Below are 22,225 nucleotides of genomic sequence, written 5' to 3'. Positions count from 1 at the left end.
ACAAAATAGTTTCATGTCATAAATCACATGTCATAAAACGTATGTCATGAAGCTTATAAAATGAGCGTCGTATATCATGTGCTACGAGAAGGCCGTTCGCCTTCATCTACCCGACAACGAAACCCTGGTTATATATGGCGACAAACTTGGTACGAACTCTCGTCTCATCTCGTGTATCAAGGCATATAAGTGTTTACACAAGATGAACTACGCCTTTTTAGCTCATGTAGTCGATAAAAAGAAAGAAGAAAATAACATTAAAGACATTCTGGAGGTGTGCAATTTTCCTGACGTGTTTCCCGAAGACCTTCCGGGCATACCTCCCGAACGACAAGTCGAATTTCGGATCGATTTAATACCCGGAGCCACACCAATCACTAAGTCGCCATATAGATTAGCTCTTGCGGAGATGCAAGAGCTTTCCAGTCAATTAAGTGAATTACTAGACAAGGGGTTTATAAGGCGAAGCTTCTTACCATGGGGAGCTCCGGTCTTATTCGTAAAGAAGAAGGATCGGTTGTTTCGTATGTGCATCGATTACCGCGAACTCAACAAGCTTACCGTCAAGAATCGATACCCTCTTCCCGGATCGATGATCTATTTGACCATATTCAAGGAGCAAGTTACTTCTCAAAGAAAATATTGGATTTTCTTGGAACTTACATACACTATCATTTTACAAGGAAAAATACAAGAATCATACATACATTTTTCTTAGTTTGGAATATAAGACTAACAACACATTTTATAGAAAATATCGGATTTTCTGAAAGTATACGAAAAATCCTTTTTAACTGTTACAAATCCATTTTTATATAAAAATTCTTATGAACTCACAAACTCTATAGTTGACGCTTTTCAAAATGACTTGTATTCTCAGGGAACCAGTAACAGGTAGTCAACTTTGTTTTAAGATCAAGTGATGCAGCATTATGGAATTTTACTTTTTGTCACTTTTGTGTAACTAATGAACAAGTACAATATGTAAACTATGTAAGTTTGTATTCTCAGTGTATGCCGATTGGGTTGCTAAGTTTCATTTATATTCAATTGTTATGATAGTATACAATGACATCATCCGCTCCCGGACGTTTCTGCCGTCCTGGTTCGGGGGTGTGACATACATGTCCTTAATATTATTTGTGTCGATGACACTCAAGTCAGACTTGAGGTGGTCAAGCTGCCATGAACAGACCTACCAACAATGACATTGAGAAGATGGAGAAAGATGAAATCACTTTTTATGAAATCTCTTGTGGAGTTCCTCCTGACAGTTTCGTTCTCATTATTAGCCGTAAATCAGGAAAATAAATTTGGGATGTTCTTAAAAATATTTATGAAGGAACATATCAAGTTCAAGATAAAAAGCTGACCACTACACTGAATGAGTTCAACGAATTTAAAGCTCTTCCTGGTCAAAGTATTGATGATTCCTTCAAAAGATTCAACCTCATCGTCACCAAACTCTCAAATGTAGGCATCACTAGAAGTGATAATGAAACAAACCTGCAGTTCCTAAATGGCTTGGGAAAGTAGTGGACAATGGCGAAGATGATAGTTCAAGGTGACAACAAAATCAAAACTCTATCGTTGTACCAGCTCTACGGTGACCTACAAGCTCAAGAGTCTACGGTGATGATGGAATGCATGGATTTAGGTGGACCACCCGCCTTAGTCGCCTACTCACCGCAACCTACCTACCGATCTCCTCAGTATCATCATACCCAACCTCATATGATGACACACTGCAATCATATGAACTGGAGATGCAACCTGATGACGAAGAAGCTTTTCAACACGCATTAGCTTTAGTTAGCCAAAAGTTCAACAGACTCCCTCCACCCAACTACTGTAAAAGCAAAAGTTCACAAGACCTCATCTGAACCGAAACTATAATCCTCAAAACAACTCCTTTCAACCTTATCCTCAACCCTCTTGATATCCCAGAAACCCACCATATCTACCTTAGTCTCAAAACACACCTTTGATGCTCACAAACTCCACTAAGGCATCAAAAAAAGAAAAAAAAATCCTCATATACTATAGTTGGCACCAAAGAGAAGAAAGAAGGAGCTCTCATATGTCATAAGTGTCACAAGGAAAATCACTTTGCAAGAGACTGCAAAGCCAATGTCGTAAAGGACAAAGCATTCTATCTCAGAATGGCTCAAGAAACTAAACACAAAGAAAAGGTTGATAAAGATTTTGTGGCACAAGTAAGGAAAGACCACCAAGTATGATCTTCATTAGATGAAGATGAGGACAATGACAACAAAAGGAAATGAGGTAAGTTGTGTCTGGTTGCAAAGAAAAAGGAGAACACTAAAGAGCCGAAGAAAAACTACTGCTTCATGGAAAAAGAAGGAAACATTAGCATCGTTGAACAAGTAAGATTTATGATCCAGTCAAAAAATTATAACATGCATGAATGTGAACCACATCTGGAATAACATACTCAAACGTGTGCTGAAGTCCTTTCATATTATAACAAAGCCTTAAATGAAAAGAATATAGCGACCCAAGAGCTGGATCACTTGAGAGGAAGACTAGAAGACAAGAAGCTTAAGGTCACCATGTTAGAAGAAAACCTAAAACTAGGAAAAGATTTTAGGTGCTTAGTGAAACTTAGTTTGATGTTGCTATCAATCAACAACATTTAGCCCGAGCTAAAATTGTACGTTTAAACAAATTATTAGAAAAGCTATTTAATGAAAGTGAAGCAACTGGAAACTTGGTCAATAATAGGTCTGTAGACAACACTTATAATTGGGGATGGTCAAATAGTTACAATACCAAAGAGAAATCTCCACCTCGGTTTGATGCCAAACATCCCTACGTCCCACCTGATAGGACTTTTCACTTCCCAATCAATGACAAGATCTATCCCAAAGACATTCAATGTTATTTTGGAAAACTTTGTGTCCTAGGAAACAACTGTGTCATTGAAGAAATTATCCCAGAAACATCTGGACTCCTTGATAATATTCAATCCATACCAGTCATTGGAACGATATGTCCTGGTTCATGATCTGACATGGACGTAGAAATCATTTTAGAAGAGCCAAACATGCCCCAAAGTCAAATGTCCCACAAGAAGTGAGTATTGCACCCTCTGCGGTATCCCACTCAAAAAAAGTCTCACCACAGACTTCTATTAAATCCATCACTAAGATTCAAGCTCTTCCTCAAGGAGTAAGAACAAACAAGTTTGAGACAGGACAATGCTCTAAATGTCAAGAACTCTACAGTTCTGATGACTCTTCTCCTAGACCCATAACGAAGTCCAAACTAAACTGAACAAATATGATATTTTGTGACCAAAAGATGAAGCAAAGCAAGACTTGAAAGCTGAAATCAAATCTCGTGTAGAGAAAAGGCAATTTGAGTCAAACCTCAAGGTTACTGAGAACAAAAGGTCACCATTTTCAAAGAGAATCTTCAAATGATTCTGCAGGTAGCCAATCATCTCAAAGTAACTCTGCGCAAAAACATTTTGACAAATCTAACTCTACGCAGAAGTTAAACTAGGAACAAAAGACCAAAAGTCCCAAAAGGGCTCAAAGTCCCAATAGGTTACCAAGTCCCGAAAGGACTCAAAGTCCCAAACCTGCCCAAACCAACACCAACGTAGTTGTCACTCCTCTGAACAAAAAGCCTGACCAAAAACTCAAGTCAGTCTTGGTTGATGACACTGTAGTTGTCAATCAAAATAACAAAGAAAAGTCTGAAATGAAACTGAATCTTGCCAAACACATTGACCATGTTCCTCAATCCAAACCTAGGCAAACCATCTAGATAAATAAGAAGAAATTAACCTTTAGCTTTTATCCACCTATTAAGAGGATTACCTATAGACCCACAAAGAAGGATTTTATCTCGAAAAGGATTTAGAAGAAAAAGGAGAGAAAGAACAATCCATTGTCAAAAGTCATAACATAACCACACACAACATACTTAAATTGTGTTATGTTGTTGCAGGCCCAAACAAGTTTTGGTGCCCAAATTAACTAACTAATATTGCAGGAAATGTGCGAGGAGGATCACGAAACAAAATGGTTAATCGATAGCGCCTGCTCCTTGCACATGACAGGAATGTTGGAATACCTTTGTGACTTTAAGGCAATCACAAATGGTGGTTACATAACTTTTGGAAATGGTGCAAATGGAACCGTTCGGGGATATGCTGAACTAACAAATGGAATCCTCTCAATACAAAGAGTTGCCTATGTAAAAGGGTTAAAACACAATCTCATTAGTGTTGGGCAACTCTGCAAAGCTGGTCATTGTGTTGAATTTGATGATGAGTACAACTACATAATGACGAAAGATAGATCAAGAAGTCTAATTAAATTAAATGTTGCTGGAACAATGTTCCCATTAGACATATCTTTAGTCATCGTTAAACCACAACTGTGTTTTCTGTCAAAGGTCGTCTCCGAGGTCAGCTGGCTATGGCACAAGAAGCTTGCTCACCTCAACTTTTGGTACATCAACAATTTGGTTACCGAAGAGATGGTGTGAGGATTTCCTCTCCTCAAATTTGACAATGACACTTTATGCCCTGCTTGTGAATGTGGAAAGCAAACAAAGGGAAGTCATCCGTTGATACTTGATTCATCCATCACTGAACCTTTGAAGTTGCTTCATATCGATCTCTGCGGTCCCTCAACTGTGGCAAGCCTACATCATAAGAAGTATATTCTGGTCATAGTCGCTGATTTCACTCGTTTCACATGGGTGTTTTTCTTGAGAATTAAATCAGAGACACCGCAGACCTTGATCAACTTCATCAAGGAAATTGAGTTACAGATCAAGCATCCTATTCGAAAAATTCAAAGTGACAACGGAACTAAATATACAAATTGTTTGATTAACGACTTTCTAATGTCAAAAGGAATTAATCACAACTTCTCAGCTCCTTACACACCATAGCAGAATCGCGTGGTAGAAAGAAGGAATAGAACTCTTGTAGAATCTACCAAATCAATGCTCAACTTCGTAAATCTGCCTCTTTGTTTTTGGTCAAAAGCAGTCTCAACAACATGCTTTGTATAAAACAGGAGCATCATCAACACGCCTCAACAAGACTCCATATGAAGGTTTGAACAATTGAAAACCAAATGTAAGTTTCTTTCACATTTTTGGTTGCAGGTTTTTTGTAGTCAACAACAAGGAGCATCTGATCAAATTTTCACCTAAATCAAAAGAAGGAATATTTTTAGGATATTGTACAAACAAGGTGGCATAAAGAGTTCTGATCCAAAGAACAAGAATCATAGAAGAAAGATTTGACATGAAGTTTGATGATTTCTATGTCCGAAAGATTGCTCCTCTCAATGAAACAAAGTTTATCATGAATAATGACATTCCAATCGAATCCAGACCTCTCAAAATCATAAAAGTCAACTATCAAACACTCTTCGATCCTCTAGAAACTACAAGACTATCCTAAGTCTTAGTCTCTCCTTCTGCTCAATTACAACATATCGAAGACTCTTGCCCTTCAGTATATGAAGACTCTTTGCACATGACTTCCACATTGACGGTTGAGGGGGAAAGAAATCCCTCCAATCCTTAACCAATCACAACCATCGAGGTTCCAGTCATAGATGAAGCAATTCCAGTTGTCAACAACAATCGATCAAGGAGTTTTGAAGAATCTGAAGATTCAAAAGAAGATGTTGAAGAGATAATAACCGGTGAAGTTCGCGAAGTTCCCATCACTCACAGAGCTTCAGTCCAGGGGGAACCATCAACTTCGTAGGGGGAACCTTCACCTTCAGTAGAAAAACCTAATCAAGATCAATCTGCGGGATGTTCTCAGATTGAGGGGAAACAAGTTGAAGATTTTTAAAGAGAAACTCCTTACGAAGTTGAAGATATTCCATGTATTGCAGATACTGAACATCATCTATCGCGTCTACACATCTGGACAAGAGATCATCCACCCAACCAAATAATAGGAAGTCCTTTTGCTGGTATACGCACTCGCTCTTCTGATGATTTAACTAAAAATTGTCATTATGCAACTTTCATGTCCTCTATGGAGCCCATAACTATCAAAGATGCACTTCTGGATCATGACTGGATTGTTGCAATGCAAGAAGAGCTTGCTAATTTTGAAAGAAACAAAGTGTGGAAACTAGACCCCAAACCAAAAGGACATACCGTAGTTCGAACTCACTAGGTATTTCGTAACAAATTGGATGACCCCGGTGTGGTTATCAGAAACAAAGACCGACTTGTACCAAAGACTTACAATCAATTGGAAGGAATTGACTATGATGAAACATATGCTCCAGTTGCAATGCTAGAGGCCATACTATGACAACCATAATAAATTTCGTTGCTAGTCACTGTTAGGAAATAATAGGAAAATAAATGTAATAGAAAACATTGTAATGTTCAACTTTTAAAATAAAAAGAATCAGATATGCTGTTACATTTATTTGCTAAAAATCGTCCATTAGGCTCTAAAAATTAGGGATAAAAACGTTGTGACGTTTTTCGATCCGGTTAACACACTTGGATAGTACTTGTGAACATGATATCAAGGATATAAGATTCGTAAATATCCGATTCCGAATGAGAGAATTATCGATTTTATAGAAATAGAAATCAACCATTTAGTTAAAATTAATTACATCAAAACGGTACTTAGAGAATGGTTGAGTTTTGACTAAAAGTGCAAAGAGGAGTTTCGTAGTACTCCTCGAGATATAAAATTCAGAAAAAAGTTTGTCGAAACAGGATCCGTATGAGTAAGTTATGATTTTTATAAAATCATTAATTCTTACCCCGTTGGGCTCGAAAATGAAAGTCAAAACCGGCCAAAACAACCAAAAGGAAAATTGTAGTACCCATTGAGATCGTCACATAGTTATAGAGAGGGTCTACATTGGAGCACACATGAGGAAGTTATGATTTTTAAAAAAATTATTACTTGAGCGTCAACGTGTCCTGACATCGGATTCAGACATATTGCGAGTGACGTGGCTGAGTAGGGAGGTGACACGAGGAAACTTCATGTGGAGCCACATAATCTGAGTGTACGCCACACATAGGAAATGCACGATGTGCACCCCCAAAAGTCGACGATAAATAGAAGGTTGTGCCATTCAGTTCCAACACACCTTCATTCACTTCTCTCTTTCTCTTTGGTCCGTATGCTACCTCGTGGAGCGTTCCTCGGAGTTCCGAGCTCATCTCTACCCTACATAACCAATTTCAAACCCTAGAGTGAGTTCACAACCCCTATTTTACTATTTTAAATTTTTTCAGGGGGAATACATGCTTATCAAATGGTTTTATAAAAATATTTATTTTATAAATGTCAAATCATTTTATAATAAGGTAGATGCCTTAGGATAGTATAACGGTAGATAATATGACTAGTTTTAAGCTATGATCTTATGTCTAAAGGTTATAATGCCCAATAATCTAGGAGTAGATGTTACCTAGATGTTATAATGGCCAAATCCCTAGGAAACCTTAGTACCTAGGAGTTATGCTAGACAAGATTTAGGATATGCACAACACTTAGTTGTTACTCTGCCCAAATATCCTCTTAAAATAACCATAATTAGAGTATATATATGACGATTTAAACATATCAGATAATTATGCGATTATAAATATAATTACCAAATACATATATATATATATATATATATATATATATATATATATATATATATATATGTATATATATATATATATATATATATATATATATATATATATATATATATATATATATATGTATACACACACACATACATACACACATACACACACACACACACACACACACACATATATATATATATATATATATATATATATATATATATATATATATATATGCATAAGGGTAATTATGGTAAGATAAAAGACTAAAAGATAAAAGATAAAAGCCTAGGGTTAATGCGTTAGTGAGTTGGTTATTCATCCAAAAGTCTTGACTAAATTCGACATATCCCCAATACCCATAATCGTTAGTCTTGCGAGAGCTATGAGGTTATGTATAGATCTATACGGGGCATGATAAGCCCACCTGTGATTGTTAGCTACAATCCCGAAAGATACCTTCCATATAAGTTATTATTCAACGTCCGATCAAGCGTCGTGATTTGGGGTACATTTGCGGTCATAGCGTCGATTACAGGGGCTCACGACGATTCATTAAAAATTCCCTTAGAGTTTAGATTACCATTAGGGACATCTAATATGGTAATTAAAATACATTAGGATCTTCATATATCCTAAAAAGATATTAAATTAGGATCAATAAAAGATATCCTAATTAAAATATGTTTGGATCGTTAGATATCCTAAAATAGATAGTAAATTAGGATTAATAAAAGATATCCTAATTAAAATACGTTAGGATCGTTAGATACCCTAAAAAGATAGTAAATTAGGATTAATAAAATTTATCCTAATTAAAATGTATTAGGATCGCTAGATATCCTAAAAAGATAGTAAAGTAGGATTAGTAAAAGAAATCCTAATTAAAATACGCTAGGATTGTTAAATATCCTAAAAAAAATAGAAAGCTAGGTTAATAATTAAGAAATGTTTTCTCAAAGAAAAAGATTCTTACAAAGATTCAAAAATTAAAATTTGTGCACTCACTAACATTATATTGACTTTCAAAATACTTGTATTCTCAGGAAGGTGAGTGTGGAGGAATGACTCACTAGTAAGAAGGAGGTCTGCTAGGGAGCTGTTGAAGTTTAGTATCGTTTGTTTGTTTGTTTTTTTGGAGTTTGTGTATGCCTAAAAAAGAATGTAACCCTTTAAAAATAGATAATAAATAAATGTTTGAAATATACCTTTGCGTTTGATTGTACCTGTTGCCAAGATCTAATTATCTCTACGTCGCACTCCCGGGTTTTTTCGCCAACGACGGGGCAGGGTGTGACAGATTGGTATCAGAGCCTCAGGTTATAGCGAACTAGTAATTTCTTAGGAAATACGACTATAGCCTAGGGCATAAAATCTCTGAATTAGTAAAACCTAATAAAAGTATTATTAATAATCACTGTACGGATAAACTACTCTTGGTGAGGTGTCTAGACTGGAAAAACTTGTTGATAGGGTTGCTGGATTTTAGAACAGCTATATGCCAAAATGATCCTGTCCTTCGACTTTTCCTAACTGACCGATCCTTGTAGTTTAAAAGTACAGAAAGATAGAATTAAATAAAATACCCAAGCCAAACATTAATCAGATAAAGAGTTGTGTAAAATCTTATAAATACACCCACGTATCCAAAATATTATCCACTCAAATCACAACTTAAGATTTTAGGTCAAAAATGAATCTTAGGTTTAGTTAGTACTGCAGGTCTGCGACCGACCCACAAGTAGACCTAGAATGCGCAACTAAGTTTTATTATGGTCCGACCGACGCACGCTCAAACCTGGATGTCGTATTTGACAATCTAAACGCTTAAGGATTTATGGATCGATAGTTAGTACACCTAGTTAAGAAATTAGGACAAAGTCTATGACTAAAAGATGTTCGGATCAGTAGCACTAATCGACTCCCCAGAGGACTAGAGTCATATAGAGTGATATGCCGAGAGAAGTTAAGGATTTACATCGTAGAGTTTTTAGGATCGAGTCCGACTTACTACTCGGAGAGTGCCGTTCATAGCTCAAGGATGATGATCTAGGCAGTACTTACCCGACAGACCCTTAGGAGAAAATCGCAGTAGATCTAGTACTATCTACTATATACCTATAATTTTATAATTATACGTGTTACGATTTTACTCTTATCTCTCATAAACATCAAACCCTTTTGGATGTACTATGCAGGGTGGTCGGAGCAGGCGTGATCATCAGGAGCTCGTCCATGGAGGATATTTCAGATTTGTTTTCTCATCCTTCCCCAGAGGGAGATTAGGTGGTCACGCACACCCTAGTGACAGAGGAGGCAGAGTATGATCCATGGATGCCGAGGCCACCGACACCCACTGATATGGAGTTTATCGAGGACGATGAGCCCTATGAGGACGAGGAGCCACTGGAGGAGGATCCACATGATGAGCAGGTAGGGGGGAATCCAAGTAACAGTTCTCCATATCCCGAATCATCATCCCAAGGTGGTGTACATCCCGAGACTTAGAGGAGGACACTCTTGAGTCAGAGCCATCATCAGAGTCTCCAGCCTTAGACTAGCCTTCCAGTGTGTATGCCTCAGAACCCCGAGTGATCCCAAAATAGAGCAGCCTGTCCCCTATCATCCCCAAATCCATCCAAGAAACCTTACCCTACCCATAAATAGACGCCCCAAGTAGACGAGTGGATCCAGGATAGCAACATTGGCCACTACGAGATCGGAGAGTCGGCATAGGCTCCGAGATGCGACCTTTGTTGGGTTTTGAGCATTCTAACACTCCTATGGTGTACATGCAACCCTATAAACCTTGGATCTATGTTTTCTCTATTATACATGCAAATATTAACTATTCCAAGGTTTCATCCTAACTAGCATATTATAAAGCACCTATATTACAAAGTTCTAGTTAGATGACATACCTTTTGATGTAGCTTGATGTCTTTAGGCTTTAAGAGCTTAACCCCAATAGTGTGGAAGCCTCAAATGGAATCACAAATCACCAAAACACCTTGGAAGAACTTGAGAGAATATGTATGCACACTAAAATCGGCCCACTCTTATTTTCACACACTTGTGCCAATTTTGTGAGCCAAGGACCCCTTTATATATTATGGAGGATTAGGGTTACATCCATGTAAACCCTAATACCCATGACCTTTCATTTACATAGGATCCATGGGTTAAAAGCTCCATGGACCATCCATGAAAGCTTAGCCCAACCTAAATGAACATGGCCCACTCCATATATATAAGAGTCCATATTTAATTAGTTCTTTTTGATCACTTAATTAATTCTAAATTAATTCTTGATCAATACTAATTAAATAATATGATTCCATATTAATATATTAGAACTTATAATATATTAATATAAATCATAAATATACTATTCTCAAAAGACTATCCATATAAATTGTGTCGGTGAAGTGCAACCCAAATGGACAATGCCGGGTCGGGTCAAGTACATACCAAATATAGTTATGGACTTAGACATTAATCCAACAGTCTCCCACTTGGATAAGTCTAAAACTATTATTGAGTATCACTTCAAAACCTAACTGGCAATCGTAGCTCTTAAAGCCGCTGTCGAACTCTGACCTTGTCAATGACTTGTCCATTAGATAAGGGATCATATATTCCTCCATTCTAGATATCATATGGACTGAGACATGGATTATAATCATTCTCTCTGTCCATTTGTTGTTTCCCGATTTTCGTTTTACGATGACTGACTGATTGAACAAATCAAATCAGTCCTGGCTTGGCCAAGCACTCACATGTGTCATCGCTAAATCATCGAGGGGCCCACAGATATCACTTTTATCCCGAAGGTAAAAGGAATGGATAAACTTCGACTCATATGGCTTGTTCTACTACTTGTTGAATCATACACAAAGGCACGTTTTATAACATCGAGTTACCAAATGCATTTTCGTGCAATCAATGTATAACCAACTCATAGTAACAACTCATATCTCTAGGTTTGAAGAATATAAGATATTATCGTTTCATGATCACTCGTGATAAAATCCATGAAGTGATTCAAATGAGCGCGGGTTGAATCCAATACTCAGAACTTATGAGCACTAATGAGTGTTGTAGCACCACTTTGTCCACCAACTTGGACCTCTACAAACCAACCCATGACAGTCTTGATTCATATCTACTTCCAACATATGACCGAATGTGGATGGTTTGAATAACTTAATCATTCAGGAAGAGCGACTTAGTTATTCTGGAAGTCAAAACATACAAAGTGAAACACAAGAATAAATGAATCAAATATGGTATCAAACCCTATGAATATAAATAAACACTTTTATTTATCGCCATACTGATTACTCATTATTCTTTGTTTCGGTTTTATCAACTTTATACTTGAATTAAAAACACTAGTTGTCCCATGCTCCAAGCATGTACACTATGTTTTTCTTAAACAATAGCTTTGCCATACACCAAGTATGCACTCTATGTTTGTCTATGATCCTTACTTTGTGAAATAAACCAATTGAACATAATTTCAATGATTCTAATTTCATACTCCCAAATCCTTATCGAAAAATGTGAGAATTTCAAATTCCTATCATTTATCGAAATCTGTTTAGATTTTAAACTCATATGCACTGACCCTCCTGTAATGAATATGTACAAAGTCACAAAGACTTGTCAACAGTCATTATAAGGTATTCCAATGGAGATCAACTCCATGGAAACTAAGTCTCATATTCAAAGTACATTGCTTTGGACATGCTTCTTGCATTAAGTTTTCTAATCTTACACAGATAACTTCCACCTATGGAGACAACTCCATATTCTCATTTTGACTATCACTTCTGAATAAGAGATGCCTCTTTTCAGAATATGTCAATATGGTCCTTCCAAAATTAGCACTATACTTCCAACTGTCCCTGAGCAACCAATCTTTGGTAAACCTCAGATTGTCCTCGATAATTGCTTAATCATTTTATTCATATCCAATTCTAGACCTTTTCCCTTCTTAATGCCTCTGGGCATTTGGAAAAATTTAGAAATGACAAATATTATAGCACATGCAATCGATCATGTACCCAAAGCAAATGGTACACGATTCATGATGTCTCACATAAAGACATGATTCTAGACCAGTCTTTTGCTACAATATTTTTATTTGCCATGTTTTTCAAAATTTGACTATGAAGAGGGATGCCGTAATCATAATCGAATTTTGAGTACGCAATATATAGAATTTCCTTAAGTTGAACCAATCCAACATGAAATTCATATATATAATCTTGACTAAAGATGATTAAGGTCTCAATCTAAGCCTTTAGAACTGAAATGAAGTATATCCTCTCCCTTAATTATAGCAAAACAACTTTTTCAATCCCTGCAGCCTCACGAATTGAAATTTTTGTTTTCTATAATTAACATTGCTAACTTGCAACACTAACAATAATTATCATGCTCCCACTAACATGATGATTATTAGCATAACACTTATGCTCCCACTAGCTTTGACATGTACTCAGAAATCAGCTGGACTTCTAGAAATCAATACTTTATTGACTTTCTTACCAAAGTTCAGATTTCTGATACGAGATGCTTTGATAAAACTTTATCAAAATCATACACCTTTCCTTAGATAGCATGCATGTGTGTCTAAACAATTTCAGAACTATGAAAAGGGATGCCGTAATCATAGTCTCAATTGTTTAGACCTTTTGCCATCTGCTTCAAATCTACTTGGTGGAAGTGTTTCCTCACCATCATTTTCATGAATCGGAGAGAAACCTTATGACCCTTAGATTTTATGGTGTATGTGTTCTTATCCATGTGAATCGTCAAAACCATAGTCATAAGACAAGGATAATGACAAATCCAAACTCATATGGACTGAACTTATGCAATCTTAACTTCTTGCCACCTGGCAGTACAGGGCCTGTCATTGCTTCCAAGTTGTTATGCAACCAATTGAGAACTTTCAGAACTCCTATGCAAAGCCAACTTTAACTGGAATGGGCACAGAATATGTCAACACGATAGGTTATAAACCTCAAGTCGTGTGCTAGTGAAGAACCTCAGGTTTTATTCTTGATTAGTTCTTGAAATTCTTTTTAGGATCTTTAAGACTCCCACTATCCTCTTGACATATAAGACTATCTTGCCAAATATTCAAGAGATAATGCGGATTCTTTATCAAGACAAACACTTCACACAATTGGCCTTAGTTGGTCTTTGTTTTATCCAAAACATCACAACTTACCAATTTCAAATGTACAAGAGTAGGACACTTTTACTCTTACATTTGACAAGTGTTTTAAACCTTTCTTTAAGATATGTCACTCAAGTTACAATCTTGGAGTATGACTCTAAGAATTGTTTTGGAACGAAGTATGACTCATCTTCTTCATCTAACCATTTCAACAATTCATGACTCCTCTTCTTAGTCATAAGAATGCACTAAGATAACCTTTAGAGGACTAATTGTGATATGATTTCTAAATCATTAAGATGATCACAAACATGATACTAAAGTACTCTCCCATCTTTTTAGATTTGAGAAACTTTTATCTTTCTGCCTAATTTGATTCTTCCCATTCGTTCTGCCATACATTGAGACTTTTCCAATGTTTCAGAATTATACTTAAACTTGTAAGTATAACCATATTTACTAAACTTTAGTAAATCAAATAGTCTTAACGAGCTTTGTGGTGGACATGACCAGTACACAAGAATGTGTACTCGATCCCTTTAGTCCTTCACTTGACTCACACATCCATGTGAACAAGTAATTAGTCTTGATTTTCCAATGCTTGAAAGTTCTCATTCATCATACTATTCAACTTGCATGATTCCAAGTTTCGGTCCAATTGAAACTTGGGCGATGAGGAACTTTCCTGATTTGGTAAATTTAGACACTACTACAAATGAAAGAATCAAATCCATTTTCCTATATTACTGTCAGTGGAATCATATAAGCAACAATTTTCCACAAATGCCATTGTAAGGATACTTCAAATAAATAAAATTAAACAATTTTCTTTTATTTTAAAACTTTGCGGAAAAACTTATCCTTACAATCCACATGGAAAATTGTTGTTATCTATTCCTTAGCAATATATCATAACTTCTTAAGCAACTGCTCAAAATTCTGATGCGATCGAAATCCACCTTCGCGATCAGAATCAGCATATACTTCCTTTAAGATTTCTCTCTATTCTTTGATTCTTAAAACATCAACATGTGACCCAGTCACATCATGTAATGAGGATCTCAGAATAGAACTTAACAGAGTTAGATAATGGGCTCTACCTGATGTAGAGTCAAACTTATTGACTCTAACATCCTTAGGTAAATTTGGCAGCTTTGCAATCAACGCCCCTTCCTTTGGCAAAATAAACATATGGACCCTTTGGTAATGGGACTATCTCAGACTTAGCCTTTCTCTTTACCATTTGGTCAACCGGGTTGACTATGGCCAATCCCTTTCCATTGGGAAGAGAATGCTTTTTCTGGATTTCCAGTGTCACCATTGTCACTGTCCATAAAGTTTTTGGGATGTTGATCTTCTAATCAAATTTGCTTTACTATCGTTCCAAATCATTGCTGATTCAGCAGCACCAAGCAAATAGAAATGATCATTAAGGTTCATGTCATAGTCTGTTCATTGTAGTCCCAAAGGAACTCACTATATGACTTAGAAAGTGATTGAACATCCAACTTTGTCAAGACTTTGACACCTAACTCTCCCGGCTTGTCAATATGTGACTTCATCTCTAAGATGTGATCACACATAGACCTTGCTTGCCATTAGGGCTTGAGTGACCTTGAACTTGTGGGTTAGGGAGAATAATTGGAGGAGGTGGAGGAAGAGAAGTTCCAAGAGATTTGGGAAGATCATAAATGTCTAAACTAGACATCTTTTGGGAGATATTCAAGTTTAGTTGACTTAAAGTCCTTAATATAACACCCAAAATGAAATATTAAGGCTAGGACCCAACAACCTATTTATAACTGGAAGAAGGATGCCGTAATCCAAGTTATAAAATAGTTGAAGGTAGGTAACTGACGATTTACCAATTTCCACCATGAAAAACGAAATATAATTAAGTTTTAATTGGATTTGAAACTCCTAGATCTTTTGAGATACGTTGAACTTTCAATGGCATGTTTGAATCTCAAGTGTGCCCTTCAGGTTTTGTGACTGGGATGCCGAGGATCACAAAACAAGGTGTGAAGTAACCATGCAAATATACTTGGTACCCTTAATATTTACCCCTCAATCGATGTGCCGGTTAACCACACACGCTCCAACGATACTATGATAAACATTAAGTTACCCTTTACCTACCTTGTTAAGTCCAGGTTAGTGTGCCGGTTAACCACATACGCTCCACTAACAGCTTAAACAAAGTGCAAAGTGTAATTTCATGGATTAGCACCTTATTCACATTTTCCTAAGTAACTAAGATTGGGAATTTATAAGTGTTTAGTTACTTAGTATTTATCATTATACTTATAATGAAGCGAGAATTATAGTCCTTGTCCTACCTGTTCGGCTAACGACCCTCCACCAGTCAAGGAAGCGGTGGGTGAGAGTGGATACCCATTAAACTGTCATTTTATAGGCAGTAACCTTATACCCCCCTTATAGACCGGCTTCGTGAATGAGGCCAACTAATGGTAAGACGACTTGCTCTTATACATATAATATATTAAACTTTTAATATTATAATAGTATAAGGGTGTATTTTAGACATTTAAAATACTTGGTGGTTTAATCTATTAATTAAACTATACTCTTAATTTAATTAAATTTAAACCATGTCATTATGGAATTATTATTTCTCTTTTAATTAAACACTTTGATTATCTATTAATAAAGTCCATAAGAGTTAATTGAATTATTCAATAAAAACATCGTAATTCCAATTATTAAATTCAAAATTAAAACCATTTAATTAATTGTTTAAGTTATGAACCCAAGAGTTTTAGAATTCAATTTTTTTTTATCATAAAAAACTTTTTCCAAATTCCAAAACTTGAGGGCAAGTTTTGTAACTCTTGAAAACTTTTGGATTCCATAACTTATGGAGTTAAATACTTGTTTTATGATGAATCTTTTCATGTTCCATAACTTAAGAACAAGTTATGGAATTCTTTAAAACATTAAGACCAAGTTTTGTAACTCCATAAAAAACTTTGAATCAATTTTTTTTAAAAACCTTTTCATATCCATAACTTATGGAGGTTTCAAAAAACTCTTTAGATCAAACTTTTAAAACTAATAAAATAATCATATCATTTTATCTTTTACTAAATTTGACCTAATTCAACTCATATAGCAAATGATTCAAATTTTACAAATAATTAGTTTTTCACAAAAACAAGTAATTATCTTAAAATTTGACAAACGTCATGTTTTTTTTTCCTTTTTTTTTCAACTTGAAAATAAAACATTTGCATCAATATAACAGAAAACAACCCATGGCTCTGATACCACTGTTGGGTTTTGAGCATTCTAATACTCCTATGGTGTACATGCAACCCTATAAACCTTGGATCTATGTTTTCTCTATTATACATGCAAATATTAACTATTCCAAGGTTTCATCCTAACTAGCATATTATGAAGCACCTATATTACAAAGTTCTAGTTAGATGACATACCTTTTGATGTAGCTTGATGTCTTTAGGCTTTAAGAGCTTAACCCCAATAGTGTGGAAGCCTCACATGGAATCACAAATCACCAAAACACCTTGGAAGAACTTGAGAGAATATGTATGCACACTAAAATCGGCCCACTCTTATTTTCACACACTTGTGCCAATTTTGTGAGCCAAGGACCCCTTTATATATTATGGAGGATTAGGGTTACATCCATGTAAACCCTAATACCCATGACCTTTCATTTACATAGGATCCATGGGTTAAAAGCTCCATGGACCATCCATGAAAGCTTAGCCCAACCTAAATGAACTTGGCCCACTCCATATATATAAGAGTCCATATTTAATTAGTTCTTTTTGATCACTTAATTAATTCTAAATTAATTCTTGATCAATACTAATTAAATAATATGATTCCATATTAATATATTAGAACTTATAATATATTAATATAAATCATAAATATACTATTCTCAAAAGACTATCCATATAAATTGTGTCGGTGAAGTGCAACCTAAATGGACAATGCCGGGTCGGGTCAAGTACATACCAAATATAGTTATGGACTTAGACATTAATCCAACAACCTTATCCCCGAGGATCCCACATATCGAGCGATTTCAGTGTTAGTTACGTGCGTGGCATGACAAGAGGATCGCATACATCAATTGGAGGAGGATCGTGACTCATTACGGAGGGAGGTTACGATGTTGACCGAAACCATAAGAGGATTAGAGGAGAGAATGGATTTTGATGAAATAAGGATCCTCCATTCATATGATCATTTAGAGGAGACCCATTCTCTAGTGCAACATCAACAAATCGAGATTGAGAGTCTCGATCAGCGTATTAAAGAGGCGGAGTTGAGATTGTTGGTGTTAGAGATAGGAGCAGCCACTCTGGAGGTGATGATTGGGTGCCTCCAACACCAGGTAGCTCAGATAGTGATTTGGTTGGTAGTTTACTTTAGGTTGTGGTAGATAGTTCTAGCTTTGGGTAGCTAGGAACTATGATATTTTTGGGTTTGAGGGAGGGAATTGCAGCGTAGCCGATATAGGAATCTGCTACTTCTTTTGTGTAGATAGATCCTATTCCTGCTCAAACTACACTTGTATACACTCTTTTGGTTACGATAAACTGATGTAAAAAGTTTACGAAAATCTATGAAATTTGTGTAATCTAAATATTATGTGTTAATTGTTTGTTTTGATTGATTTAAATAAGTTAACCCGTCTAACTTAGCAAGATAAAATAACAACTAACTCGTACCTTAAATTTAGAATCATGCCTTGCACTAGACGTAACCTACGAACACCTGAAAAAAATTCTGAGCCAATGAGCTCAACTGCAATTGAGGCATTGATCACCCAACATGTAGCTGATGCCATAGCGAGTCTAGAAACCCATATGAATGTAGGATCGGGAGGCAATGGAGGCGAGAGTTCACAAGGAGATAATCGAGTTCCCACTAGAGTCTGTTCGTATAAGGATTTTATGAAATGTAATAGAAAACCCTTCTATGGAAATGAGGGCTTTGTTGGGCTGACTAGGTGGATAGAGAAGATGGAGTCGGTCTTTGAGATTAGTTTCTACCCAGAGGACTATAAAGTCAAGTTCACCGCCTGCATGCTGGCAGATGTAGCCTTGAGCTGGTGGAACAGTTACACTAAGACCATGGGCGTAAATGTACCTAACGCCATGTCTTGGGATGAGTTGAAGCAACTCATGATTAGAGAATACTATCCACGTGAGGAGATGCAGAAACTGGATCAGGAGCTGTGGAATATGATGATGCAGGAAGCTGATATTGTCACCTATACAAGTCATTTCAATGACCTAGGCACCTTGTGTCCCAGGTTGGTTACCATGGAGGAGAAGAAGACAGAGAGGTATGTTTAGAGTTTGCCTCAACCTATCCAAGGCTGAGTCACATCCTCAAAACCTACTACCTTTGATAGCGCCAAAAGATTAGCCTTTAGTCTGAACCATCAAGAGGTTCGTCGAGGAACGATGGTTCAGAAGGCTGACCTTCCTAAGGCAGAGGGTTGAAAAAGGAAATTTGGCAAGGAGGCTAAAGGTAAGACTAGAAAGCCATCAGATAAGAAGCGGAAAGTGATTCGAGTGTTTACAGTTGCAGCACCCTTGGTAGGGACTACTTCAGGAGGTAGTCCTAAGTGCAAGGAGTGTGGGTATCATCACCATGGATCATGTTGGGTCTGTACCAACTACGGCATGAGAGGTCATATTGCAAAAAAGTGTAGAACCCCATCCAATCGAGATAGTCGAGCGTGCTATGAGTGCAAGGAAATTAGACACATCATGAGGGATTGTCCAAAATTAAGAGGTCAGGGTGGCGCTGCTAGAGGCAGGGTATTTGTTATCGGAGCAAGGGAGGTTGTCGAAGATCCGACAATAATGAGGGGTACGTTCCTAATTAATAAATTGTATGAAAATATTCTTTTTGATACCAGTTCCAATAGTAGCAATATTACTCATGAATTTAGGAAGTTATTTGATCACCCCTCTAGTAAACTTAGGGAAGCCTATAGAGTAGTAATGGCTAACGGCCAAGTCGGAAGTGTTAGGGAAATACTTAGGAACTGTACCTTTACTCTAAATTCTCATCCCATTCTTGTCGACCTTATGCCAATGGTCATTGGAAGTTTCAACATCATTATCAACATGGACTGGTTATCCACTAACCACGTCGAGGTGCTATGCTTCGAGAAGGCCCTACGTCTACCCTTACCCAAAGGTGAATCCATGATCATCTACGACGACAAGCTTAGTAGAAACCTTAGGATTATCTCGTGCATGAAGGCTAGGAAGTACTTGCAGAAAAAGTATTTCACCTTCTTAGTGTTGGATTAATGTCTAAGTCCATAACTATATTTGGTATGTACTTGACCCGACCCGGCATGGTCCATTTGGGTTGCACTTCACCGGCACAATTTATATGGATAGTCTTTTGAGAATAGTATATTTATGATTTATATTAATATATTATAAGTTCTAATATATTAATATGGAATCATATTATTTAATTAGTATTGATCAAGAATTAATTTAGAATTAATTAAGTGATCAAAAAGAACTAATTAAATATGGACTCTTATATATATGGAATGGGCCAAGTTCATTTAGGTTGGGCTAAGCTTTCATGGATGGTCCATGGAGCTTTTAACCCATGAATCCTATGTAAATGAAAGGTCATGGGTATTAGGGTTTACATGGGTGTAACCCTAATCCTCCATAATATATAAAGGGGTCCTTGGCTCACAAAATTGGCACAAGTGTGTGAAAATAAGAGTGGGCCGATTTTAGTGTGCATACATATTCTCTTAAGTTCTTCCAAGGTGTTTTGGTGATTTGTGATTCCATGTGAGGCTTCCACACTATTGGGGCTAAGCTCTTAAAGCTTGAAGACATCAAGCTTAATCAAAAGGTATGTCATCTAACTAGAACTTTGTAGTATAGGTGCTTCATAATATGCTAGTTAGGATGAAACCTTGGAATAGTTAATATTTGCATGTATAATAGAGAAAACATAGATCCAAGGTTTATAGGGTTGCATGTACACCATAGGAGTGTTAGAATGCTCAAAACCCAACCCTTAGCTCATATTGTCGATAGGAAAGACAGTAAGAAGAAAAAGATTGAGGAAGTACATCAGATGTGTGAATTCCCTGAAGATCTACCTGGTCTACCGCCAGTTCGTTAAGTAGAGTTTAGGACTGATCTGGTCCCATGAGCTACCCCTTTAGCAAAGTCTCCTTATAGATTGGAACCCTTGGAGATGCAAGAGCTCTCCAGCCAACTACAAGAACTTCTTGACAAGAGTTTCATCAGACCAAGCTTTTCACCTTGGGGAGCACATGTTTTATTTGTCAAGAAGAAGGACAAATCTTTTCGAATGTGCATAGACTACAGAGAGCTAAATAAGTTGATCATTAAGAACATATATCCACTACCCCGAATAGACGATCTCTTCGATCAATTGCACGGGTCCAGTTACTTCTCTAAGATCGACTTGAGATCAGGATATCATCAACTTCGAGTCATGGAAGAGGACATTCCAAAGACTGCGTTCAGAACACGCTGCGGTCATTATGAATTCTTGGTCATGCCTTCCGGATTGACTAATGCCTCGAATGTCTTTATGGATCTTATGAATCAAGTGTGTAAACCCTACTTGGATAAATTCATGATTGTATTCGTCTTTGATATTCTGGCATACTCACGAACCAAGGAAGAGCATGGGCAACACCTTCGAGTAATCCTAGAGCTGTTAAGGAAAGAAAAGTTGTACGCTAATTTTCTTAGTGCGAATTTTGGTTAAGATAAGTACACTTTCTTGGGCATGTGGTGAGTAGTAAGGGAATTCATGTCGACACTTCTAAGATAGAAGTGGTCAAGAATTGGGAGGCACCCAAGACGCCAACAGAAGAGCGTCAATTTCTAGGAATGGCCGGCTACTATCGGAGATTTGTATAGAATTTCTCTCGTATAGCCAAACCCCTCACAATGTTAACCCAAAAGGAAGTAAATTTTATTTAGGAAGACATGCATGAAGCAACTTTACAAAAGTTGAAGGACATGATGTGTAGTGCACCAATACTATCTCTTCCATAAGGCAATGATGACTTCGTAGCATACTGTGATGCATCACACTAAGGAATGGGATGTGTATTAATGCAAAGGGAGAAGGTCATAGCCTACGCCTCAAGACAGCTTAAGGTGCATGAAAACGACTACACCACTCACGACCTAGAGTTGGGAGCGGTAATTTTTTCCCTGGAGATCTAGCGTCATTACCTCTAAGGAACAAAGTGTATGGTATACACGGATCACAAAAGTCTACAACACATCTCCAATCAGAAAGAACTCAATATGAGGCAAAGAAGATGGTTGGAAATCCTGAATGACTATGATTGTGAAATTTGCT

Source organism: Lactuca virosa, chromosome 1 (genome assembly GCF_052849685.1).
Source record: "Lactuca virosa cultivar CGN04683 chromosome 1, Lactuca_virosa_CGN04683_v6, whole genome shotgun sequence".
In the NCBI taxonomy this organism is placed as follows: Eukaryota; Viridiplantae; Streptophyta; class Magnoliopsida; order Asterales; family Asteraceae; genus Lactuca; species Lactuca virosa.
The sequence above is the reverse complement of the archived record's forward strand: the minus strand, read 5'-3'. Positions refer to the sequence as shown.